At 46.0% G+C, this 26,696-nt stretch overlaps 1 long non-coding RNA gene across 1 annotated transcript; it reads left to right on the top strand.

Moving 5' to 3' along the window:
• Positions 1–1,238: 1,238 nt before the first annotated feature.
• LOC146036583 (uncharacterized) lies at positions 1,239–20,777 on the top strand. The gene is made up of 5 exons (XR_014460866.1): positions 1,239–1,397; positions 3,269–3,537; positions 11,723–11,885; positions 12,514–12,647; positions 20,074–20,777. It is a non-coding gene; the product is annotated as an uncharacterized LOC146036583 (long non-coding RNA).
• Positions 20,778–26,696: the final 5,919 nt, after the last annotated feature.

Below are 26,696 nucleotides of genomic sequence, written 5' to 3' on the forward strand. Positions count from 1 at the left end.
TGGACTTAATCAAGTCCATCTCATCTTGTGCCATTATAATGGCACAAGACCGACGCGATGCTCACGATTTCAATGTTAAAAAATATTTTAACATTGAAGCCTATGGCAAAATCGGGGGCATCGCGTCGGTCGCGTCGGGACCAATGTCAATGGTCCCGACCGACGCGATGACCCCGATTTTGTACCTTTGCCGGCAAAATGGACCTGATTTCAAAGGAAATCGGGTCCATCGTGGGGATCGTGTACTTTAACTTAAAGGTACATGGTCCCCACGATTGTGGCCGTGCTAGGAAACAAGTACCGGGTAAGCTTTTTGTTTTTTGCTAGCTTTCATAAAGTAGCTGCGTATTTGAAGATATTGGAAAAAAGCTTTAGATGGTCGCTCATATTTTCCCTTAAGGTCCTCAAAGGAGGGAAAACCGCCAGAGGTTTCCAGTTCATTAATAAATAATATATCCGTTTTTGCCCAAATTTTCTTTTTTTTTATGGTATGAAATGATCATTTAAAAAAAAAGTTTTGTTTACTCAGGTTGACTTATATTTAATTTGTTTTAATATCTAAATCAGGTAAATATGACAAATATACAAAAATAGACTTGTTACCTCTATTCAGCACTCATTACCTGCAGTCCAGCACCTGTTACCAGGGGCGGATTGGCCCACCGGGAAACCGGGCCGTTTCCCGGTGGGCCGGCACATTTTACAGTCATAGCGGCCGCCCACCCTCCCTGGCTGGGCCGCGGCCACCAAACCGCCATCTCCGCGGTTACCGGCCGCGGCCGCAGCAAAATGCCCTGAATAAACATGGCCGCGGCTGTGGCCGAAGTTAAAATGGCCGCGGGAGGGCTGGTGCGCATGTGCGGCCGCACACAGCACCTCCCGCGGTGCTTACAGCCCGACTGACACACTTCCGGGTTTTGCGGCGCCACCCTTCTCCCCGCCAGCGGAGCTCTGAATCTGAAGCCGCGCAAAAAATGAAATGTATGTGAGCGGCTGCTATGAGAGAGAAGTGCGAATTCTTCAGTAATGTCCACAGCTGTGTCTGCTTTCATTGCTGCTTTGAGTAGGGCACTCAAAGCGGCAATGAAAGCAGACACAGCTGTGGACATTACTGAAGAATCTGCACTTCAGGGCGATGGTTTCTGCTGGGAATCAGAAGCAGCGGTCGGGTGCCGGGCTCGGGGGATCAGCAGCCAGAGGAGCCGGCTGGGTGACAAGCAGAACAGGCAGGGATCGAATGTGTTGTTCCTCACTTGATTAGTATGCCTGGGGCTCCACTCTACACTCTCCCTGCACAGGCTGCTGCTGCGTGCTGCTGAACTTCCTGTGTCAGAAGAATGAAGCTCCAGTTCTATAAAGGTGGTGGCTGAGGGCATGATTCATCGGGGTACTGACAGGTAATGCACTTCCACTGTACAGTGTGTTTGTCACTGTGTGTGCATGTTAGTTTGCCCTCCCCTGCCCATTTCAGTGACAGATGCTGTAATGGAGTGCTTTCAGCCAGGACCCTGACACTGCAAAATGGCACCTAGCTGCTCTGAGATTACTATCCCTGGCCCCACTGCCCCAATGTACACCATAATTCTCTCTCCTGCTCATCCACCCACCCACTATTCCTCCTCTCTCCTACTCTCCCACTATTCATCCTCTCTCCTGCTCTTCCACCCACTCTTCCTCCTCTCTCCTGCTCCATCCACCCACTCTTCCTTCTCTCTCCTGCTCCATCCACCCACTCTTCCTTCTCTCTCCTGCTCCATCCACCCACTCTTCCTTCTCTCTCCTGCTCCATCCACCCACTCTTCCTCCTCTCTCCTGCTCCATCCACCCACTATTCCTTCTCTCTCCTCTTGTTTCTCCCACTAATCCTCCTCTCTACTGCTCTCCCACCTTTGCGATAACATTCTCCCCCAATTACAGTGCACCCCCTGTCATTTTTTCATCTGGAACATGCATTAGAGTACAGTAGCCAAAGAAGGAGGGGGCAGTTTAGACTGGAGGAGAAAAGGGGAGGCCATCCTTTAAGGCAGTGGTTCCCAACCCTGGTCCTCAAGTACCCCCAACTGTGCACATTTTCCAGGTCTCCACACAGAATCACAGGTGACATAATTAGCTCCACCTGTGATCTTTTAAAACGTGTCTGAATAATGAGTGCACCTGCTGGGTGACCTGGAAATGTGCACTGTTGGGGGTACTTGAGGACCAGGGTTGGGAACCACTGCTTTAAGGGACAGTTTCTGCAGGGCAGGCATGCCATCTGCATTTCCTCTGCCACAGTGCAGCCCACCTTCCCATTTAATCTGCTGGATCCCTTCCCCCATCCCAGAGCTGTCATATGCTTTGATACAGGCAGAATGGGGCTCTGGGCATGGCCAGCGGTGAGATGATGTGTCTAACCAACTGCGTCTCCATGCTTAGTGACTTATATTTCAGCTAACAGTATAGGTGCAGTAGACAGAAGCTGGGCTCCCGGGGGGGTGTAAGAGCAGGGTCAGGGCACAGCATACTGCAGACTTTGGTCACTGAGCTGGAGGGAGTGAAGACGGTGAAAAAAATCGATTTCCTGCACAAGCTGTAATGTCACTGTAGTGTAGCATTTACAGTGTAGTGATATAGTGCTGCATATTGAGGGAATGTACTGTAGTGTAGAGGAGTGGGAGCAATGTACTGTAGTGTAGAGGAGTGGGGGCAATGTACTGTAATGTAGTGATTTCTTTCAGTGTAGAGATATACTGTAGGACCTGATTCTGGTTGGCTTAGACTTGCGGAGTCAGGTCCTAGACCTGGGCGGGCGGCTGACGTCCTGTGGTGGGAGGCAGGTTGGTGGGGGCCTAAAACATATGTTTGCACCTGGGCCTACTAGATATTAGTTCCGCCACTGAGTGCTGTGTAGGGAGATCGGTGCTGCTGCTGTGATCTGTGCGGTGCTGGTAGGTGAGGGTTGCTGTGCAGGAAGAAGGGTTAGGGGTGCTGACATGCTGAGATAGGTGTTGGTTGCTGTGTTGTGCTGGAACAGGGGTGGTGAGTGTGGCGAGATGGCATACAGGGATGGGTGCTCTGCTGTGATCTGTGCTGTGCTTGAAGAGGGGTTTTAAATGAGGGGTGCTGTGCTGGGTGAGGGGTGATGGATGCTACATAGTAAGGAGAGAGTCTGGGGTCCTGTGTTGTGAGGGTAGACTATGCTGTATAGAATGCCTTCTGTGGTAGGGCTGTAAGGGACTTTACCCTAACATCCCCCCGTCATTTAGGTGCTTATTTTTTTTAAATCTAGTTTAAGCTGCAGCTGACACCAGAGACGGGAACTGCGGTCTGAACCTTGCGGGAACCAGAAGCAGACAGCTAGAGACGGGAGCCTGACCCATAAAGCTGCTTGAAGCTGACACCAGAAGCAAGAGTCAGGAGCTGAGGTATGAACCTGGTGCTAGCCGGAAGCTGATATCTAGAAGCACGAGCCTGGAGATCGGATCGGACACTCGCAGCTGCCGGGAGCTGGCAACTAGAAGCAGGAGCCGTGCAGCAGCCTGGAGCTGACAGCCGGAGGTAAGTCGGGGGGTCGAGCGCAGCTTAGGATGTGGCAGTATGGCCCTCTACCTCACAAGCTGCTTCACACCACACTTGCACCAATGTTACATAACTCCCTCTTTCTCTCTCTCCGACTTTCCCTTTCTATCTCTATCCACCCCTCCGTCACTCTTTTCCTTTCTCTCCTTTCCTTTACACCTGATTTCTGCCTCCTCTCTATTTCTCTCCCCTCTCCTTCTCTCTCCTCTCCTTCTCTCCCTTCTCTCTCTTCCTCTCTCTCCTTCTCCTCCTCCCCCCCTTCTCTCTCTCTCCATCCTTAGCCTCTCTATCTCCCTCCCTCTCATCCTCTCTTATTTTGTCTCTCCCTCTCCATTATTATTATTATAATTTTATTTATAAGGCGCCACAAGTGTTTTGCAGCGCCGTACAAAGGAATAATACAGGGAGACAAAGCTTGGCATAACATTGAATAAATAACAAAAATACAGTACAAATAAAGAGCGCCACAGATCAATACACATTACAGCTTGGATATAAGTAGTGAGGACTCAATCAACATACAACTAGAGGCTAGATGCCAATGATGGAGATGAGTATGCGGACAAAGATGGTCACTGAGTGTTGGAGTATAGGAGAGCTGTGAATGACATGTGAAGAGAAGTGGGCTTTGACAACAGGAGGGAAGAGGGCCCTGCTCAGAGGAGCTTACAATCTAGTAGGAAGGGGAGACAGACAGATTGCAAGAGGTGCAAGCGAGTGGGTGATGGTTAGATAGCAGGATGTAAACAGGCAGGGGGTTGGAGAACCAGCTGGTTTATGCAGTGGAAGGGTACGCTTTGATGAATAGGTGAGTTTTCGGTGCCTGCTTGAAGCTTTGCAAGGTCAGGGAGAGTCTAATGGAGCGAGGGAGTGCGTTCCACTGAAGGGGTGCAGCACGGGCAAAGTCCTGTACTCTAGAGGCCCCCATACACTAGCCGATTTTGGTCAGATTTCTGCCAGATCAGTCGGATCTGGCAGAAATCGGACCAAAATCGGCTAGTTTGGATGTCCCCTCAGATCCGATGCGCGGTCCCGTGCGCATCGGATCTGCGTCGGGTGGTCGGACCTGCTGCACGTCCGACCACCCGACTTGGGACCTAGTGCGGCGGTAGAGGGAGCAGGGGGGGCTGGGGACGCTGCGGGGGACACAGGCGGCATAGAGCCGCGCAGGGGGAGACGGCGGGAGCTGTCAGTATTGAATAAAAAAAAAAAAGCCCATACAATGCATGGGCGACCTGTGATTGGCTGAGCGCTCTCTCAGCCAGTCAGCAATTGGCTGAGAGAGCGCTCAGCCAATCACAGGCAGCCCATTCATTGTATAGGCTTTTTTTTTCTACCATTGACAGCTCCCGCCGGCTCCCCCTGCCCGGCTCTATGCCGCCTGTGTCCCCCGCAGCGTCCCCAGCCACCCCCGCTCCCTCTACCGCCTCGCCGCACAGACGCTGGGGGGACACAGACGTGTCACCCGCAGCGTCCCCAGCCCCCCTGCTCCCGCCTCGCCGCACAGACGCTGGGGGGACACAGACGTGTCCCCCGCAGCGTCCCCAGCCCCCCCTGCTCCCTCTACCGCCTCGCTGCACAGACGCTGGGGGGACACAGACGTGTCACCCGCAGCGTCCCCAGCCCCCCTGCTCCCTCTACCGCCTCGCCGCACAGACGCTGGGGGACACAGACGCTGTTCCCCGCAGCGTCCCCAGCAGCGGGGGACACAGAGTCCCCAGCCCCCCCCCCCCCTGCTCCCCGGTTTTTTTTACATGTGATAAATCGAGACGATTTATCACATGTAAAAAATGGCACATCAAGTGCCAGTCTAATCAAGCTCCCCCGGGGAGCAGCCGGGGAAGCTCAGGGGGAAGTCGGGGGCGACTTGTCCTAAGGACAAGTCGCCCTAGTGTATGGGGGCCTTAGCATGGGAAGCAGTGATCAGGGTGGAGGAGAGACGACAGTCGTCATTTCCCTCTACCCCTCTCTTTCTATCCCCCTCCTTTCTCTTCCCCTCTTACCCTTCTCCGCCTCTCTCCCTATCCATTCCCCTCTATCCCCCTCCAGCCTTCCCCTCTTACCCCCCTTCCCTTCTTTCCCTCTGTCCCCTCTCCCCCCCCCCCTCCTCCTTCCCCACTATCTATTTCTGTCACCTCTCTCTTCTGTCATCCAATGCCTCTACCTGCCATCCTCTGTCACACATTGCCTTCCCCTGGCATCATCCACTTACTACCTCTTTTACTCTCTCCCTGAGGTCACCCACTGCTTCTCTCTATCACCCTTTGTCTCTCTCTGTAAACCACTGCCACTCTTTCTCCCACTATCCATCCCCATCGTCCACTACATCACCCTCTACCTTTCCCCGGTGTGACTGTCACTATCTCCCCATTTCCCTCTCTCTCCTGTTGGTCTCTGACTTTTTTAGACATCACTCTTTGCCTCTTCCTGTTACCTTTTCACTGTCACCCACTGCCTCTCTACATCATTCCCTTTGAGACCACACCATTGTAAGGCCATGGCCACTGTTCCAGTTTTTTTACTGTTTGCACTGGGAGCCGAATTGCCAAGAAACAGTCCAATTGTTTTTGGCTGAGGGGATCAAAATTTCTAGTTACGCCACTGAAACCCCCCCACCCCCCCCCCCCCCCCACACACACACACACACACACACACACAGCCTAACCGTAACCATACTCGCACCCCTGAGGCCTAACCTTAACCCTACTCATATCCCTCACAGGCCTTACCCTAACTAAAAAAAACACACACACAACCTAACCATACACCCCCTGCCCCCCTGCAGCCTAAACCTACTTCTACACACAACTCAGCCTAACCCTAATAATAATTCCCTGAAGCCTAGCTATAACCATACAAATACTGCTCCCCCCTGTCCCCTTATCCACACTACTACTACTACTCCAGCCTGCTGCTGTTTCCCACTACTGCTCCCAGCCTGTCCCCTTATCCACACTACCACTACTCCAGCCGGCCCCTGCTTCCCACTACTGCTCCCGCCTGTCCCCTTATCCACACTACTACTACTACTCCAGCCTGCTGCTGTTTCCCACTACTGCTCCCAGCCTGTCCCCTTATCCACACTACCACTACTCCAGCCGGCCCCTGCTTCCCACTACTGCTCCCAGCCTGTCCCCTTAACCACACTACTACTACTCCAGCCTGCCCCTGCTTCCCACTACTGCTCCTAGCCTGTCCCCTTATCTTCTCTATTACTACTCCAGCCTGCCCCTGCTTCCCACTACTGCTCCCAGCCTGTCCCCTTATCCACACTACTACTACTCCAGCCTGCCCCTGCTTCCCACTACTGCTCCTAGCCTGTCCCGTTATCTTCTCTATTACTACTCCAGCCTGCCCCTGCTTCCCACTACTGCTCCTAGCCTGTCCCCTTATCTTCTCTATTACTACTCCAGCCTGCCCCTGCTTCCCACTACTGCTCCTAGCCTGTCCCCTTATCTTCTCTATTACTACTCCAGCCTGCCCCTGCTTCCCACTACTGCTCCTAGCCTGTCCCTTTATCTGCACTACTACTCCAGCCTGCCCCTGCTTCCCACTACTGCTCCTAGCCTGTCCCCTAATTTTCTCTATTACTACTCCAGCCTGCCCCTGCTTCCCACTACTGCTCCTAGCCTGTCCCTTTATCTGCACTACTACTCCAGCCTGCCCCTGCTTCCCACTACTGCTCCTAGCCTGTCCCCTTATCCACACTACTACTACTCCAGCCTGCCTCTGCTTCCAACTACTGCTCCCAGCCTGCCCCCTGCTCCCCTCCAGGCCTCACTGTACAGTACCCACCCATAGCCACTATCCGCTCAAACCCCTGGCTTCCAGTATATACCTCTCTGACTTGTACACTACCGACGATATCCCTGCCCCCCCAGGAACATACACTGTCCATGCTACCCCAAGTCCTCCTAGCCACAGTACCCCCACCCCAGGGACATATACTTTCCACACTTTTTTGTGTGTGTGGAGCTCAATGTGTTTTTATTTTATTTCTGTGGGGGCTAATGGTTAATGTTTGCCCTGTCAGGGGTCAATGTATTTATTTTACCTGTTTGGGCTATCAGTAAATATCATTGTTTTCTATTTGAGCCAGTGTTTTATCTGGGGGGGGAGAGGGGTGACAATGTGTTTATTCCTGTGGGGGGCAAATTGATTTTGATGTTTGTTTTTTTCTGCTGGTGCAAATGTGTTTGTATTTTCCTGCGGGGCCAGTCCATATATTTGGTGCACGGCCATGCACCAGGGCAGTGTAATGGCATTAGCATATAGCTGCAGATGCAACTGCAGCAAAAGTTGCAAGAAAGGCCGCAACTGCATGCAACCTGGAATTCTACCCTATAAGTAGGGATCCCGCCCCCTTTCACAGACCCCACCCCCTCAGCAGACTCCACCCCCATTAGGGCTGCTTCCATAAATTTCCCGGGCTGGTTTTTCATCCCAATCCGCCCCTGCCTGTTACCCAGCACTTGTTACCTGGAATCTAGCACCTATATCCAGCACTTATTAGCTATGGACCTAGCACCTTGTACCCTGTACTTGCTGCCAGTTACCTGCACTCACTGCCAGTTAGCTGCACCTGATGACAGTCATCTACATCTGCTGCCAGTTACCTGCACTCACTGCCAGTTACCTGCACCTGCTGACAGTCATTTACATCTGCTGCCAGTTACCTGCGCTCGCTACCAGTTACCTACACCTGCTGACAGTCATCTACATCTGTTGCCAGTAACCTGCACCAGCTGCCAGCCACCCGCACCTGCTGCCAGTTACCAGTCATCTGGTTCCTGGACAAGTCTTTTTCTTCTTCACAATCCGGTCCAGTCATCTGGTAAAGGTTCCCGGACAAGTCGCCTTCTTCTTCTTCTTCTTCATGGTCCGGTCCAGTCACCTGGTTTAGATTCCCGGACAAGTCCTCTTCATCCTCTGTGGACTCCATCCCGGTTACCCAGTTGTCCTTCTGGGTTCCCAGCTTCCCAAACTAACCTTTTCTTCCGGTGCTTCTTCTATGAGAAAGACTTACATTAAAACTGCTACTCTTTAGTCTCCTCCATACCATGACACCCTAACCTCCGGGCCTCAGGCAGATCCACAAGGTACCACTAGCATGACAGTAAGCTCTGGCCCAATGGATCCGGCTGCCGGCCAATTGTACTCGCAGTCCGTCAAACTCACGGTCCTAGTTCGTCTTGGAGAAGCCAATCTAGGACATTGTACGAAATCTCCAAATAAGTCACACTCTTTACTCTCAATACAATTTTTTTTGCCTAGAGGTCCACTTACAGTACTAGCACTATTGGATTCTGGTGCAGCAGCAAACTTCATTTCCTCACAGTTCGTGATCCATCATCATTTGAGCTCTCGGGAACTTTCTCAGTCGCTCCAGTTATCTGCCGTGGATGGGAGTCTCATTCCTCAAGCCTCCATCACAAGCCAAACCACTCCCATTAAAATTCAAGTTGGGGCACTGCATCAAGAACAGTTGTATTTTCTAATTATACCTAAAGCTTCCCATGCCATTGTCTTAGGGATCCCGTGGCTCCAACAACACTCCCCAAACATCGATTGGGTTACAATGGAGGATCTCTCCAGGGAACGAACTGTTACCACACCTGTCTTCCTAAACTGCTGCCAGTCCAGTCCACCTCTTTTACGCCTCCTGAACTCCTTCCTCAGGTCTATAAAGCTTTTTTCGACGTCTTCTGTAAAACATCTGCTGACAAGTTACCTCCTCATCGGCACTGGAATTGCCCTATCAATCTTGTCCAAGGTAAAACTCCTCCAAAGGGTCGAACCTAACCTCTCTCTCTCTCCCGGAGACTGAAACTATGTCCCAGTATATCAAAGTGAACTTGCTGAAAGGGTTTATCCGGCCCTCCTATGTCACCTGCAGGGGCCGGGTTCTTTTTTGTAAAAAAGAAAGATGAAAGCCTGAGGCCCTGTATTGACTACAGAGGATTAAACAATAACACCATTAAAAACAAGTATCCGCTTCTCTTGGTAACCGAGTTGTTTGACCGAATCAAAGAAGCCACGAAAGTCTTCACGAAACTTGACCTCAGAGGAGCATATAACCTTATCCGTATCCAGTCAGGTGACGAGTGGAAGACGGCTCTCAATACAAAGGACGTTCATTATGAGTACCTTGTCATGCCGTTTGGTCTCAGTAATGCACCAGCGGTGTTCCAGGAATTCATGAACGAGATATTGTGCAATTTATTATATTACTCAGTAGTTGTTTATTTCAACGACATTCTGATCTTTTCCCAGAGCATCCAGGAACACCGTCAACATGTGAAAGAGGTGCTTCAACATTTACGATCAAATCAGCTGTAAAAAATGTGAATTCGAGAAAACTTCAGGGTACTTGTTTCCTAGCACGGCCACACCGATCATGATCTTGGGCATCGCAGGTAAAAAAATTGCGTCGGCCGCATCGCATGCGGGCCAAAAAAATTGCATGCGATGCGACCGACGCGATGCCCCTGATTTCCAATAGGGAACAATGTTAAATGCCTCAATTTACCCAAATCATCATAGGGAACAATGGTAAATGGCCCAGAAACCCCCCAAAACACCCCTGAACAGTGAAATGGCCCCCCAAAATTAGTAAACGCCACCCCACGATCAACGTGAACCCGAAGCGTGGCGAGCGCAGCGAGCCCGTGAGGCAGAGGCGTAGCTATCATGCAGCAGCCCCCGCGGCTGCTTGGGGGAGCAAGCGCCAGCGGGCGCCAGCGCACTGACATCTGGCTGTCACTGTGGCTGAGCTGAGCCGCGCTGGGCTGGCAAACGTCTCCTCCTCTCAGGCTGATCTCGCGGCAATTACAACCTGAGAGGAGAGAATCACAATGCAGCCAATCTGCAGCGCTGCGCTCCCTACCCACTGCGCTGATTGACAGATCAGCTCCTCAGTCCTGGCTTGCACACTGAAAGCCAGCTCCGTCTCCTCCTTGTCAGCTGCTCTAGTCCTGGGAGTCCCAGCACGGCAGGCAGAAGCTCCGCCTCCCAGCTCAAGAGGAGGCAGCTGCTTGCAGAGCAGTAAGGGATTCTTTGGGGACATGTGTGTTCAGGGCCACCATTCTCCAAATTGCCATCCTTGATTAAAAAAAGAGCAAAGAATAGATGGAGTTGACACAGTGTCCCAGCTGGGGGTGGGGCTTCCCAGCACGGAGTAGTGAGTACAGCCTGCACTCTGACATGGCAGTTAGGAGCTGCCAGTGCCACAAATCTGTAAGGTACTATGTACTGTATGTGTCTGTACATGTCTGTGTTTTGGCATAACTATGTATTGTATGTGTCTGTGCATGTTTGTTTTGGCATACCTATGTATTGTATGTGTCTGTGCATGTATGTCAGCATATTAACTATGTATTGTATGTGTCTGTGCATGTATGTCAGCATATTAACTATGTATTGTATGTGTCTGTGCATGTTTGTTTTGGCATACCTATGTATTGTATGTGTCTGTGCATGTATGTCAGCATATTAACTATGTATTGTATGGGTCTGTGCATGTTTTGTGTCGGCATAACTTTGTACTGTATGTGTCTCTGCATGTATGTGTCGGCATAACTATGTACTGTGTGTCTATGCATGCATGTCGGTGGTTAACTATGTACTTACTGTATGTGTCTGCATGTATTTGTCGGCATAACTATGTACTTTGTGTGTCTATGTGCATATACAGTATATGTCAGCATTATGTGTCTACATATATGTGTTAGTGTAAATATGTACTGTATGTGTCTGTGCATAGGGAGGTGGTTAACATCCCTTCAGACCAAAGTATACAGGGTGGTTTAGCATTAGGCCTGGGAGTGTTTGTGTTTAGGTTTAATCACTAGCTTGGGTTTAGGGTTAGGCTGCGTGGGGGCAGGGAATTTGTCGTTATGCCATGGGGAGGGAATATAAAAGCGTGGATTAGGATTAGGCTGCAAGAAGAAAGAGTTAGGGGAGCAGGCGGGAGGTAAGTATACTTACCGGGCCCCTGTTGATATTCTGATGACCGCTGGTCAGTATCTCATCCGTATTAGTATCCATATTCTTGTGCATATATGTGTCTGTGTGACTTTATATACCAGAAGTGTCTATGTACCTGTATATAAGTGTCTATGTACTGTTTAGGTAACTGTATATGTGTGCTGTGTATCCCTCCTAGCAACTGGAATGAAGTTACGCCACCACTGGCTACCTCTGCAAAAGGCAGGCTGCTCTTCAATGTATATCTATATGGGATGCATTTGAACCACCGGCGGTCAGGATGCCGGCAGTCAGAATACCGACGTCAGCATCCCAAAGTAGAGAATCCTGACAGGTATCAGGTGAGTATACTTCCCCTTCCCCTGCATCCCCCCCAACCCTCTCTCTTTCTGCAGCCTACCCCCCCACTAGGGCTGGATTAAGGGTAATCCTCTAGCTAGGGCCCCCCTGTGGTCAGCATGTTTTTTTTTTTTTTTTTAATATATAGGTTTATGGCTCAACTGTGTGCGTGTTATGTGTCAGCATTGTGTATGTATACTCTTTATGTGTGTGTGTTGGCAGTGTGTAGCATATATATATATATATATATATATATATATATATATATATATATATATATATATATATATATAGTATATGTGTGTCCGCAATCTGTATGTAAAATGTGTGTTTGTGTCATTAGTGCGTATGTATACTATAGTGTCAGTAGTGTGTATGTATACTATGGTGTCAGTAGTGTATGTATGTATACTATATGTGTGTTGGCAGTGTGTATGTATACTATGTGTGTTTGTGTCAGCTGTGTATGGCTCTCGGCAACATGCGGTGATGTGATATGTGAGTGTCTGTGTATACAAAAACCTCCTCAAGAAAATCCTGGGTTTATACCTGAGCTGGCGTCTGTAGAGTCTGTGTATGGCTGAGCATGTGCAATATGTATTGAATGTGAAAGTTTCCTCCGTCCATCAGGAACCATCGCAGTCTCTTGCCGTATCGAGCGACGTCACCCGGCAGACGGAGCAAAGACGAGCGGCAATTACACGCCGCATCACGCTGAACTCTGCACCCTGCATCCAGCTTGGATAGTATTAGGGCAAGCACAGGTACCACGGACATTTCACATTCTCTCAAAGGAGCTGTATAACATCTTGCTAACAATTTTTCTTTTTCAGGTGTTTTTTCATTCTTTTAATCTTTCCCTTCCTTTATTCTTTATCTTTCTTTTATCACAATAGCGCTCATCTTTTTTTCCCTAAATTGCCTTAACTTTATTGAGCAGCTGTGAAGTTTTTAGTTTTTAGCGCAGTACACCCCTCATTTTAATATGTATGCAATGTTTTATTTATATATATATATATATATATATATATATATATATAGCAACAGGCATGTAGATGGCACTCTCAAGATTGTACAAATTCTGCGCGGCGGCAGCAAGAATGAAATAAATGAATCAACACAGGCTTGTGTTGATTCATTTATTTCATTCTTGCTGCCGCCGCGCAGAATTTGTACAATCTTGAGAGTGCCATCTACATGCCTGTTGCTACATCTTTTCTTCGAAAAACGGAAAGGCACCTCAAGTATTTGCACCCATAAGGAAGAGTGCCGGGACCCCCTATTTTGGCAGGGGGGAGCAAAATTTATAGTTACGCCACTGCCGTGAGGGGTGGCGGTACGCCGACCTTTTCATACCCCCACTATCCACGTCGGCGTGGAGTTGAGAATAGAATAGTGTGGCGACCGCAGCGAGCCACAGAGCCCGAAGCGTGGCGAGCGGACGCTGATACCTGTGAAGCCCGCGAAGGGACGCGTTTACCTGTGAAGGTATCCGCGTCCCCTCGCGGGGCTCGCTGCGCTCGCCCCGCTTCGGGCTCGGTGGCTCGCTGCGCTCGCCACACTATTCTGTTCTCAACTCCACGCCGACGTGGATAGTGGGGGTATGAAAAGGTCAGAGGACGCGTACCGCCTCCCCTCGCGGGCTCGCTGCGCTCGCCATGCTTCGGGTTCACGTTGATCGTGGGGTGGCGTTAACTAATTTTGGGGGGCCATTTCACTGTTCAGGGGTGTTTTGGGGGGTTTCTGGGCCATTTACCATTGTTCCCTATGATGATTTGGGTAAATTGAGGCATTTAACATTGTTCCCTATGGGAAATCGGGGGCATCGCGTCGGGACCATTTAAGCCTTTTTTAGCCGCAAGCGATGCGACCGACGCGATTTTGACTTTTTTCAATGCATTTCAATGGGAAATCGGGGGCATCGTGTCGGTCACGTCGCAGACCACTAAAAATTACACCCGATGCCCGCGATTGTGGCCGTGCTAGGAAACAAGTAACAACTTCAGTTCCCTTCTTGAGCCTCATCATCTCAGACACTGGGCTGAGTATGGATCCCTCAAAAGTCCAAGCAGTTCTTAATTGCCCACAACCCATTACTCTTAAATCCATTCAACGATTCATCGGCTTTTCCAATTACTATAGGAAATTCATCAAGAACATTTCATCCATCATAAGTCCCATCACTGCTTTAGCAGGAGCCAACCCTTCCAAGTGACCTCCTGAAGCTGTAACAGTGTTTTAACAATTAAAACGAGTATTCACTTCTGCCCCAGTTCTTCTACAGCCTGATTGTTTGTGTCCTTTCATTCTGGAGGTAGATGCCTCTTCCTTCGGGGTTGGAGCTGTGCTATCACAAAAGTCTGAGGATGGCCGCTTGCATCCTTGCGGGTTCTTCTCCATGAAGTTTCTTCCTGCCGAAAAAAACTATCCGATTGGTGAACAAGAACTGCTAGCCAACAAATTGGCCTTTTAAGAATGGCGTTACCTGTTGAATGGGGCCAAGTTTCCCATATCTGTGGTCACTGACCACAAGAACCATATTTACAGAACGCCCAGTGCCTAAACCTGAGACTAGCCCGATGGGCTTTGTTTTTTACTAGATTTAAGTTTGTCTTGTCTTTTCGTCCCGGATCCCAAAATGGCAAAGCAGATGCTCTATCCAGGTCATTTGCATCATCCATGCAAGATCACACAATAAGTCCAGTTCTAAGTCTTACAGTTTTTGCGAAGACCTCTGTGCTGTCTATTCCTCAAGGGAAGACATCTGTTGATGTTGGTCTCAGACCATCTTTATTACAGTGGGCTCATTCGTCTCATTTTTCTGGCCATTCTGGAATCAAAAAGACCTTAGAGTTCATGAAGAGAGCATATTGGTGGCTTGCTATGAAAACAGATGTCACTGATTTAATCTCATCTTGCATCCAATGTTCTCATCACAAGTCCTCCCATCAAACTCCTGCTGATCTTCTTCAACCCTCTATACCCAAGACCCCATGGTCACACGTGTCCATGGACTTTATCACCGATCTACCTCCATCACAAGGGTTCAACACGATCTGGGTCGTCATTGATCGTTTCTCAAAAATTGCTCATTTCATTCCTCTGAAGGGCCTTCCCTCTGCTCCCAAATTGGCTCAAATATTAATTGCTGAAGTATTCCAGTTACATGGACTTCCGAGAGAGATTGTGAGAGGGGGGTACAATTTGTGTCAAGGTTTTGGAGGGCGTTGTGTAGTGCTCTACAAGTGAAGCTGAATTTCTCCTCGGCCTATCATCCAAAATCCAATGGCCAAACAGAGAGAGTGAACCAGGACTTGGATGCCTTTTTGCATCTGTACCTATGTTCCTCCCAAGATAATTGGAAGGAACTTCTGCCGTGGGATGAATTTGCACATAACAACTCTTACCACTCTTCCACTGAAAATACTCCGTTCTTCATTGTATATGGTCCCAATCAACGTGTTCCAGAGTTTCAAAGTCTTCCCGTTTTTGATTTACCGGCAGTTAACTCTTCTATTCAATTCTTCTCAAATGTCTGGAAGAATGTCCATGCTTCTTTATGAAAAGCCCCCCAATGTTTCTGACGGGCAGTTCCAAGACTCAAAGTAGGGGACAGAGTTTGGCTCTCCACTAAAAATATTAGACTCCGGCTTCCGTCTATGAAATTTGCACCTCGAATCATTGGTCCATATGCAGTCACTTCTGTGATATCTCCCCAAGCTTACAAATTACAACTGCCTCGTTCCTTGAAGATTTCAAATACATTTCACATCTCCTTATTAAGACCATTGGTGTTGAATCGCTTCCAGAATAAAGTACCCAAGTCTGCTCAGCCTCAATCTCGTCACGATGTGGCCTTTGAAATTAAGAAAGTAGTAGACTCAAGGATTCGCTCTGGACAAGTTCAATATCTGGAAGATTAGAAAGGCTACGGTCCAGAGGAACGTTCTTTGGTGGATGCTTCTTGCATTGATGCTCCCATACTTGTCCAAATGTTTCATCAACAAAATCCAAGGAAACCATGGAAGTGTCCAGAGTCCACTTCAAAAGGGAGGGGTGCTGTCACGGGCGGTGCTGGGGCGTGCCGCTCACCTGTTCATCTCCGGTGGTGGGGTCTGCTGGCCATTCGTCTGGGTGCAGGACAGGGAGCGCGGTGTCCAGTCTTTCCGGCCGTGACCATCTTCTTGGGGCCTCCGGCATGCACTCCCGGTAGGGGAATAGGGAGTAGGTGTTCGTCTTCTGTAAGGTTCCGCCATGTTGTTGTAGCCGGCCAATAGCGCCGGTCCTCAGTTCAGCGCCATCAATTAGGATCAACCCAGGGGGATAAAGCTGATCTCTCTGGGGCATGCAGATGCCAGTGCTTTGTTGTCAATCGCTTGGGAGGAAGCTTCAACCTGTGCTCCAGTTCATGCTCTTTACAGTACCAGTTTCCCAGCTCTTGTTACCTGCAATCCAGAACCTGTTACCCAGCACTTGTTACATGGAATCCAGCACCTGTATCCAGCACTCATTACCTGCAGTCCAGCACCTGTTACCCAGCACTTGTTACCTGGAATCCAGCACCTATATCCAGCACTTATTACCTGGGAACCCAGCACCTTGCACCCTGTACTTGCTGCCAGTTACCTGCACCTGCTGACAGTCATCTACATCTGCTGCCAGTTACCTGCACTCGCTGCCAGCTACCTGCACCCGCTGACAGTCATCTACATCTGCTGGACAACAAACATTGTTTGGAAAGGGGATTTAGCACTGGCACAATTATTTTAAGAGTCACTCAATTCAAATAACTTTTGTCTTAAATTCACCTCCACTGTAAACACTCACCAAATTAATTTTTTGGATATAGCAATTTCCATAAAAAAACAATCAAATTACAACTGCCACTTATAAAAAAGATGTAGACAATGGTGGCTATTTAAACTACCATAGTTGTCACTTTAAAGCATGGATTAACAATATTCCTAAAAATCAGTACTGTAGAATTAGAAGGAATTGTTCGGATGAAGCTCAATTTATGGAACAGATTAAAGATATGACGACTACATTCTTAGAACAAGGATACCCAGAATGGTTCTTAGAGAAAGCAAAACAAGAGAGTACCAAATTGGAAAGAACCACTCTCCTTAATTCAAAAACAACCCAGAAACCAGTATTCCTAGAGAATCCCATGTTTATATCTAAATTTAATACACACTCCAACCAACTCAGAAAAATAATCAAAAATAATTTCAAGATACTAAAATGTGACAATGTGTTAGCACCATATCTGGAGGATGAACCAAAAATGATCTTCAGAAAGAATAAAACAATAAAAGAGATCCTAGCACTGAGTCATTTTAAAAATGAGAAAATAATAGAAAAACAGGAGGACAATACTAGAAAAGTTTGTTATAAATGCAATAAAAACAAATGCTTTCACTCTACAGCTTTTGGGTCCTCTTTTGAAATAAGAAATAAAATCAATTGTCAAACGATATATGTGATACATCTCATTACATGCATCTGTGGATCTCAATATGTAGGTCGCACAATCCGCACATTGAATACAAGGTTCTTGGAACATAGAAGAAATATAATTAAGGGTACTTTAATGCCCCTTTCCCAGTGCAGCTCTTAAACGGTATATTGCAGTTTTTTCCCCACAATTTACCGTTTAAGGCTGAGGTTGGAAAGCGGCAGAGTTTAAATACCGGTTAAAGTTAACCGGTATTTCAACCCGTTTTAAAAGCAGAGTCCTACACGTTTAAATACCGTTTTTAGCCTCTGAAACGGTATTTAGTAAAAAAAAAAATATCGTCCCCCCCCCCCCACTGCCATAACCAGCACCAGGCTGAAAGAGCTGGGGCTGATATAAAAAAATCAGGAAACCCGACAAATAGGGCTTCGCTGATTTTTTAAGACCAGCCCAAGGCTCAAGGGCCGGGGCTGGTTCCCAAAATACGGGGGACAAAATGAGTAGGGGTCCCCCGTATTTTAAGAACCAACCCCAGGCACAACCAGCTAGCAGGGTAATGCCACAGCCGGGGGACACTTATTATATAAGGCCAAAGCATTAACCCTACCGCCCAGTCAAGATTAAAGAAAGAGGGAATCACCAGTGTAACTATAGCTGCTGTATCGGGAGGGTGTAAGGCTCCCAAAAGGTACAAAAGTAGGATATATGGAATATGATAAAAGGCTCGGGTATTACTGAATTTATTACAATATTAAAATACAAATAATAAACAATACATTGCATATGAGAATTCTCAAAAATATAAAAATGAAAAAATGATGATAAAAATATTAAAAAAAGGATTTTCCGCTAGCATTCTATATTGGGGCCAAATGAGTATTTTATGTCCAAATCAACACCGGGGTGTATAATTACCATACGTGGTGGATAACCTTATTTGGAATGGGTTTTCAGAGTCCCAGAGATTTCCCAGTGGTGGATTCCTGGACCTCTCACAATAGATGGAATAATGTGGCAGTCCTTAAGGTACGGCTGGTACCAAGATGTAATGGCTGCAGATTCCAGGAAATCCAAAGCGATAAATACAGCAAAACTGGTCCGGGTATGGTGTCCTCTGCAATTGCAAGGTTTGAAAATGGAGCTGTGTGTGAGCTGGATGGCTCTCCAATAGAGTGCTAGAGCAAGAAGTGATGGCTCAACGCGTTTCAGCGTGTTCACATGCCTTCATCAGGAGCTTTTTAAATATTTTTATCATCATTTTTTCATTTTTATATTTTTGAGAATTCTCATATGCAATGTATTGTTTATTATTTGTATTTTACTACCGACCAGTCAGCCTGGCCAGGGGTCCTGGGGGAGTGGGGACCCCCCAATAAAGGGATTCCCCCCTCCAGAACTTACCTGACCAGGCTGAAGCCTGGTGCTGTCCTCGATGCCCCTGGTAGGTGGGCATCGAGCTGATCTTTGTGTAAAAAAAATAGATGAAAAAACCATTGTTTTAAACTGTGGAACTATGAGTCCCAGCAAGCCTCCCCCGCAAGCTGGGACTTGGAGAACCACAAGTCCCAGCCTGCAGGGCATTGAAGGGCCCGCTGGGTCTTGTAGTTCCACAGTAAAAAAAATAGTTAAATAAACACACTGACAAGCCAGAAAAATAAAAGTTTAATACATACATTACACAAACACACTGATACTTACCTATCTTGATCCTGTAGGTAGGTCCCAGGGTCCGGCCCGTTGGCTTGGTTCCGGGGCCTTGGTTCCGGGGCTGGTCCGGGTCCGGGGCTCCAGGGCTGAAGAGTCCGGGGTCCTGGATCCGTAGTAATCCAAAGGGTTACCTGGGGAAGGAAATCCTACTCACCTGTCCTCTGGCGTCTACCCCGGCATCTTCACTTCAAGTCGCGCTGCTCCCGGCTGCTGGTACCCGCTCCGCTGTACACTAGAGACGCAGAGATCCTTCATCCTCGGCGTCTCTACTCAGAATGATTTCTGGTCAGGAGCTGACTTTCTCGGCTCCTGATTGGCCGCTAGGCGGCTTCTGATTGTATGTTGTCTGTTTTGACCTTCTGCTCTTCCTGACATTTGTTGCTATTTTGTGCGATGAAATATGGAAGGCTCTGATATAGGGAAATATAGAACTCCCCTCACATCTAAATTGTAGATAAATATTTTTCTCTATTTTTGATCTCTATGATAAGTTGATTTGAGATATAAAGGTTCTAGGTATATGTAAATTCATAACTTATCTTTTCTGCAAAATTAAATAAATACTGTATGTTAAAACACACTTGAGTTCATATATATTCTCACTTGGATAAAGAGTTATAAACAAATAAATAATAATACAAAAAACTGAAGTTTGAATTTATGCGGGTGCTCCTGAGTGGGAATCGAACTGGCCTTGGGTTCCTAGTCGTGCGCTCTGTCTCTGCGCCACTGTGATCTTCCTTTTGCAATTATAGAAGAATAGCTATTCACTACACATTTGTAATTAATGCAGCTTCTAATGTCTTGTTAAATAAGTTATTTGATGCCATTATAAGTAAATAAATGAATAGATATTTTGTGTATATTGGATTAATTTAGAATAATCCGTATATAACTTTGAAAATTTATTTTTTATTATCTTTTAAATATGTTGTTTCTATTTTGAATGTGATTATACGTAAACCAAACCATGCACAGCTGTAGTCATTAATGCTGAAACTAACCCACACCTGATTAACACACAGGTGTGAGCTAATGGATGCCTTGAAACGATTGGCTGAACCACCCCTTTATACCTGGTCAGTAGCACTAATCTTCCATCTTCTGAGGAAACCGTCAGCACTTCACAGATGGAGAAACGCGTCAAGAGTGTGTTTATATTTCCACTCTTAAACTTTTATCTTATCCTTGATCCACGATCTGCAAACATCTTGTTAAATACACAGCAATTGGAAAGGAGACCTGCGGTGATCCTTTCTACTGAGTAACAACACGGCTAATCACACCAGTCCTAAGGTAATCTCCACGGCGGCTCCCAGCACCGACTCCCGTCCATCGGAGTCACGCTGGTAGTAGCGGGACCTTGGAACTAATTCCTGCCACACTACAACGTCTGCTCCCGGCACTGGCTCCAGCCAAAGGAGCAAAACCGGTAGAAGCGGACCCAAGTACAGCGGGACTATTTCTTCAAAAGCCGGTAATATCACCTAATATATAATTGTGTTTTCAAATGCCAAACCGTTCAGGCGAATTTCATTATTAACAGAGACTGTTTGCACATGATATTCTGCTAAAGAAGCGATATCTTTTTCCTTACAAAATATATTTAAAAGGAACTTTACCAGCCAATATTAACTGGAACTTTTCCAAGAAATTAAATTCAATAAAGGGGTTTTGAGGCACCCAAAAGTCTAGTATTTAGAGTGGATATAATTGACCTATATTAATGAAATAATTGCAACTTTTTACTACTAAATATATTAATTTTATGTGTATGTAATTGTTTTATATATGTTATTTTTATTTTGAATAAATAAATCATAATAGATCAATACAGTGCGCTCTCTAAGTACATTTTCTTTTTCTTGGGTCCAGATTTATTCTGTTCTGGGAGCAGCATCCCAGCTGTGTCTATTTAAATATTATTATTTTTAATCCATTTTTTGAACAATTAGTGGGTGCGCCTGATTATACTTATTTAAGTATCATCTTTCTCTTATCTACATCTGCTGCAAGTTACCTGCACACACTGACAGTCACCTACACCTGCTGCCAGTAACCTGCACCTGCTGTTTGTGCCTGCACCGGCTGCCAGCCACCCGCACCTGCTGCCAGATACCAGTCATCTGGTTCCTGGACAAGTCTTCTTCTTCTTCACTATCCGGACCAGTCATCTGGTAAAGGTTCCCAGACAAGTCATCTTCTTCTTCATGGTCCGGTCCAGTCACCTGGTTTAGATTCCTGGACAAGTCCTCTTTATCCTCTGTGGACTCCATCCCGGTTACCCAGTTGTCTTTCTGGGTTCCCTGCTCCGCAGCTTCCCCAGCTGGCCTTATCTTCCGGTGCTTCTTCTATGAGAAAGACTTACATTAAACTGCTACTCTTCAGTCTCCTCCAGACCATGACACCCTAACCTCCGGGTATCAGGCAGATCCACAAGGTCTCCCCAGCGTGACACGATTGCATGCGATGTGTGCATTACAATCGCATGCAAATGCAATGCGATAGGAAAATCGCATTGCATGCAAAAAACCGCTTGCGATGCGATTTTTTTAACGCTAATACACAAGTACCCAAAAAATAATGTTATATAATATCAATCACATATGTACAGAGCATGGCCATAGCTATAAATGCAAAATAACTTTGAAACATACAAAAAACTGTAAGGGATATACAGGTCATAGATTAATAATGTCTACATAATACGAACGGTAGATAAATATCTGCATGATAAATTAGCATACATAGTGTCTCACATAAATTGCAGTGAATGTTCTCATAAATTATATTTAGTTTACATCAACATGGATATTTCAGAGTGTTCATTGAGGCCATTGGGTAATAGAGTTCCTAGGCGTATGATCCATCTTTCTTCACATTTTAATAATTTAAGACCACGATTACCTCCTCTGTTGGATGGAGGAATGTGGTCTATCATCCTGTATTTAAGTGAAGATAAGGTATGTTTGAGTTGAGCAAAATGGCGTGCGACTGTTTGGTCGCTATTCTCTCATTCCTTCACACCCAGTAGTACCATTGTTATATTGCTTGCCAAAAGTGCATAAGTCCCTGATAGACCCCCCAGGCAGACCTATTGTTGTCACTAGAGGGTCTCTCATGCAACCCTTGTCCATTCACTTAGACAGTTTTTTTCAGCCATGTATCCAAAAACATCCCCATTACTTAGTGGATACAAGTGTCTTATTACGTAAACTACTGTACAAACACTACCAAATTTGGGTGAAAATGTTTGCATGTTCACCATCATTGTTTGCTCATTGTATACTGCCATTCCACACTACATGGGGCTTGTAGCGTTACGCCACTTCCTGGAGCATAGTGAGGTATACATAGGGCCTAGCATTGACTTTGTTATTGAACTAATGCATATGGTACTTACAAAAAAATTATTTCTGTATAATAACCAATTTTTCCTATGCCCCCTCATATGCCAATATTTTTATGTTTGTATTTGAGTAGAGTTTATTTTTCGATAATGTCGATATTGGTGCCAACATTGTACAATACAATCGTTACATAGACGATCTCTTGATCTTTTGGAGAGGTCCTCCTGAACAGCTATGTAGCTACAGAGATCTACCTAACAGTGGCTCTGATCCTATCAAATTGACCTATGGATTTGATTATCGTGAAATAAATTTTTTGGATGCCTCGATAAAATTGATACACAGGTTAATCTCTATCTGTGTTTATACGAAACCCACAGATAGAAATAATGCCCTGCATTATATGAGTTGCCACTGTCGGGCTACTATAAGAAGGCTTCCATACATGCAAATGCTCAGAATAAGAAGAATTGTATCAGATAATGCCATAGCATCCACACAAATGGATGACATGATTTAAAAAATTGTGATGAGAGGCTAACCACGTCCAGAACTTATGGCAACCAAAGCCACAGTAATGGGCTTGGAACGTAATGATCTTCTCACAACCAAGGATACCACTCCAAAATCCTTGGCAGCGTTACCTTGGGTCACTACATATAATCAGACCAGTCTGGCCATTAAACAGATTGCGAATAAACATTGGCCTCTTGTACAGACAGACCCTGACACAGGTATAGGTAACACTAAACTTCTGATGAGCTATAAACGTTCAAGAAATCTTAGGGACATTCTTGTAAAGTCAGACTTGTAAAAATCATGGGTGCATAAAGGTGCTCCTGTGTGACTTGTCAATATCTCATTCCAGTAGCTACATTTAACCATGCTCAAACAGGCCGTGTCATGCAAATCCAACATACTCTGACATGTACTTCCCAATATACAGTGTATCAAATCATATGTCCGTGTGGACTCACATATATAGGGGAAACGGAATGTTCCTTTAAGGAACGCATTGCGGGCGACAGATCGGCCATAAAAAAGGCCATAAATCTGGGGAATAGCGACCAACCAGTCGCACACCATTTTGCTCAACTCAAACATATTTTATCTTCACTTAAATATAGGATAATAGACCACATTCCTCCATCCAAAAGAGGAGGTAATCGTGGTCTTAAATTATTACAATTTGAAGCAAGATGGATCATACCCCTGGGAACGCTAGTACCCAACGGCCTCAATGAACACTGTGGAATATCCATGTTGATGTAAACTAATATAATTTATGAGAACTTTCACTGCAATTTATGTGAGACACTGTGTATGCTAATTTATCATGCAGTTATTTAAATACCGTTCGTATTATGTAGACATTATACCTGTATATCCATTACAGTTTTATGTATGTGTCAAAGTTATTTTGCATTTATAGCTATGGCCATGCTCTGTACATATGTGATTGATCTTATATATAACTTTATTATTTGTTATATTTTCAGATGCCCGCAGATTCACTTCATTCATTTATGTACATTTGTAACCATGGTGATGGGAACACAGATGATATCACAGGAGCTGGCCGCATGTCCGAAGCCAGTGACGTCATTCAATCGTGCTGCTGCACCGGGTGATGATAAAAGGTTTGCTGTATTCTTTTAGCCTGATGACAATGCCGTGCTGGCATTGAAACATTGCCAATAAACTTGTTCTACTGACCTGAACGCTGCATTTTTGGAGTGCCGCACACCACGGAAGATTTATGCTAACTACAAGTGCGGGCACCCAGCTAAATCACTTATAACTAGGAGGCTTACTACTAGAAGGCGATAGGACGATAGAAAACGATATATAGTTTATATGGCGAGTGCAGCGAGCCCGCAAGGGGGGGCGATCCACGTCCCCCCCCTTGTCAGGATTTTGGCGGCCGGGATTCTGGTGTCGAGACTTTGAGCGCTGGGATTCCGACCACCAGGATTTCAAACCAATCCCATTATAAACAATCTAGAAGCTATTTAATAGAAAAAATTGACCCTTTGTTAGTTTGCTCCTAATGTACTCCTTTTTTTTACATAAAGGTTAGGGCAGGGGTTCCCAAACTTTTTTGAATCATGGCACCCTAGCGTATCAGAATTTTTTTCGCGGCACCCCTAGGCCCAAAAACAATGAATTAGATTGGGTTTATATGCGATTCTTAGGGTCAGTTATGTGCTAATGGGCATGATTTAATTCTGATTGTACACATTTTATGATTGGCAGCTTCCAGCACTGGTTTTGCCCATAAATAATTAACCATAAATAAATTGAATTGGTCCTGGACCACCAACCTGGGGCACCCCTGCAAGTGTCCCGAGGCACCCCAGGGAGCCACGGCACACAGTTTGGGAACCACTGGGTTAGGGTTAAAAGTAACGCTTGGTTTTCCTTGCCCTTCAAATATGAAGAAAGATTGCACATTTCAAGTAGGAGGGAGAGGGACATTATGAATAAGTTAAACTTCCAATGAGATTATTACAGTATGGATATTTGTTCAATGCCATCCTTTCATAGAAAAGACACATTGGCCCACTGTTATAGTTAAACATTACACAGGAGCATTTCTCATCCTGGCAATAAAATAAGTTTCAACAGGTCTTCTGCCTTTTTCTTTGACCTTTTCTTCTTTTTTTTTTTTATAATCATAAAAAACTGGTTAAACATCATCCAAGTTATATGACACTGTGGCGTCATTTCTTATTGATTCGTAGCATGATGGATCGAAGTATGTCAGATATTGTAAATGCAATGTAGACAGCAAATGACTAGAATCCTTATAGTTTTGTATGAAGCAGGTCTCTCATTAGAATAACTAGGTGTTAGGTGTGCTAAGAGTAGTATACGGGCTAAGACAACAAGGATAAAAGCAGAGCATGACACTGAGGTGGTAAATGTTGATAAGTGCATTATGTGTGCTAAGAGTAGTATACAGGGTAAGACTACAAAAAACATCAGAGAGTGGCACTACAGCTGAAAATGAGAAGCAGAGGAGCTGTGACCAGTGCTGTGTGGGTGTGGCCAGAGTCACACTCACTTGTATCACACTGGTGATGTATTAAACAATTATTATTGCTGGATTTTAGGAGTGTGCCCACTTGGTTGATTTAGGTAGATCAGCCCCTGGAACTATATATGGTACTCTAGTGGTACTTTAAGTGGAGCACCCCATTGCTGCTATCTGGATTGGGAGTGCGGATTCCTCACATCCTGACTGATGGGACACACTACACCTCTTTGCTGAATATAAATTTGGTGAAGATATCAGTTGGATTTTTGTTTATCTCCCCAAACAGTCAACACCCCTTCTAGGGGGCTGACTCTTTTTGGTTCATCTACCATTTAGGATCGAACACATTTCTGATCGATACCTTGTTACCCCTGAAGAAGTCCCTCCGGGACGAAACGCGTAGGGTCTTTCGGGAAAAAATACTTGTCAAAAGTGGTATCAAACATCAGATTAAATGTGATACGATTATTTGTGTGAAAACCAATTGTTTTTATATTATTGTACAAAATAAATTTTTATATATTGTCCTATCAATGTATACATAATTTGGGTGAAACCTACACTCCCTGGGTGAAACTACGCTCCCCTCTATACTTCTTCTTTCCCTATGTCTATTTCATACCTCTATTAACAGCGAGGTATTTAGAGGTGCAGCTAACCTCACACCGCAGAAAAGGTCACAACCCCCCATCTCTTGATATATATATATAGAGTACCAGGTGGTCGAGCAGCACGTCCTTAACAGGCATTCACGGTGCAGGTGCCATCCAATTTCCCAGCAGGGAACACAAATACAGGCAGGAGGCAGCACTCTTCAATATAAAGCACACGAACAGCAGGAGTACTTCAACAGTTTGAACCTTTATTAGTTCGTCATCAGGAGGTAAAATTCACAGTACAATGAAGTATTATTTATACTAAACAACAGAATCAGTGCACAAATCATACTCACGTATTCTCCCGCCACCGCCGGAGGTGCCGTGACGTCAGTGCGACAGGCGCACACCATGTGCATCATCACGCTGGTAACACACACCATTGGCGCGAAGCGTGAGACCCGCGTTGCCATGGAGACAGCATAACAAAGCCCGAGAGTATTCCTGTACCATTTCCTGGTCAGGTTACCTCGATCGGGCTTACGTCATGTGACCAATGACGCGCTGGTATACGGAGCATAACAACAACAAAAAGTGAAATCAAACTACCATAACCAATAAAGAAAAACAAAAAACATATATTTAAAAACATGGAAGAGACC

This window comes from Crinia signifera, chromosome 9 (assembly GCF_055691185.1).
Source record: "Crinia signifera chromosome 9, ASM5569118v1, whole genome shotgun sequence".
Classification (NCBI taxonomy): Eukaryota; Metazoa; Chordata; class Amphibia; order Anura; family Myobatrachidae; genus Crinia; species Crinia signifera.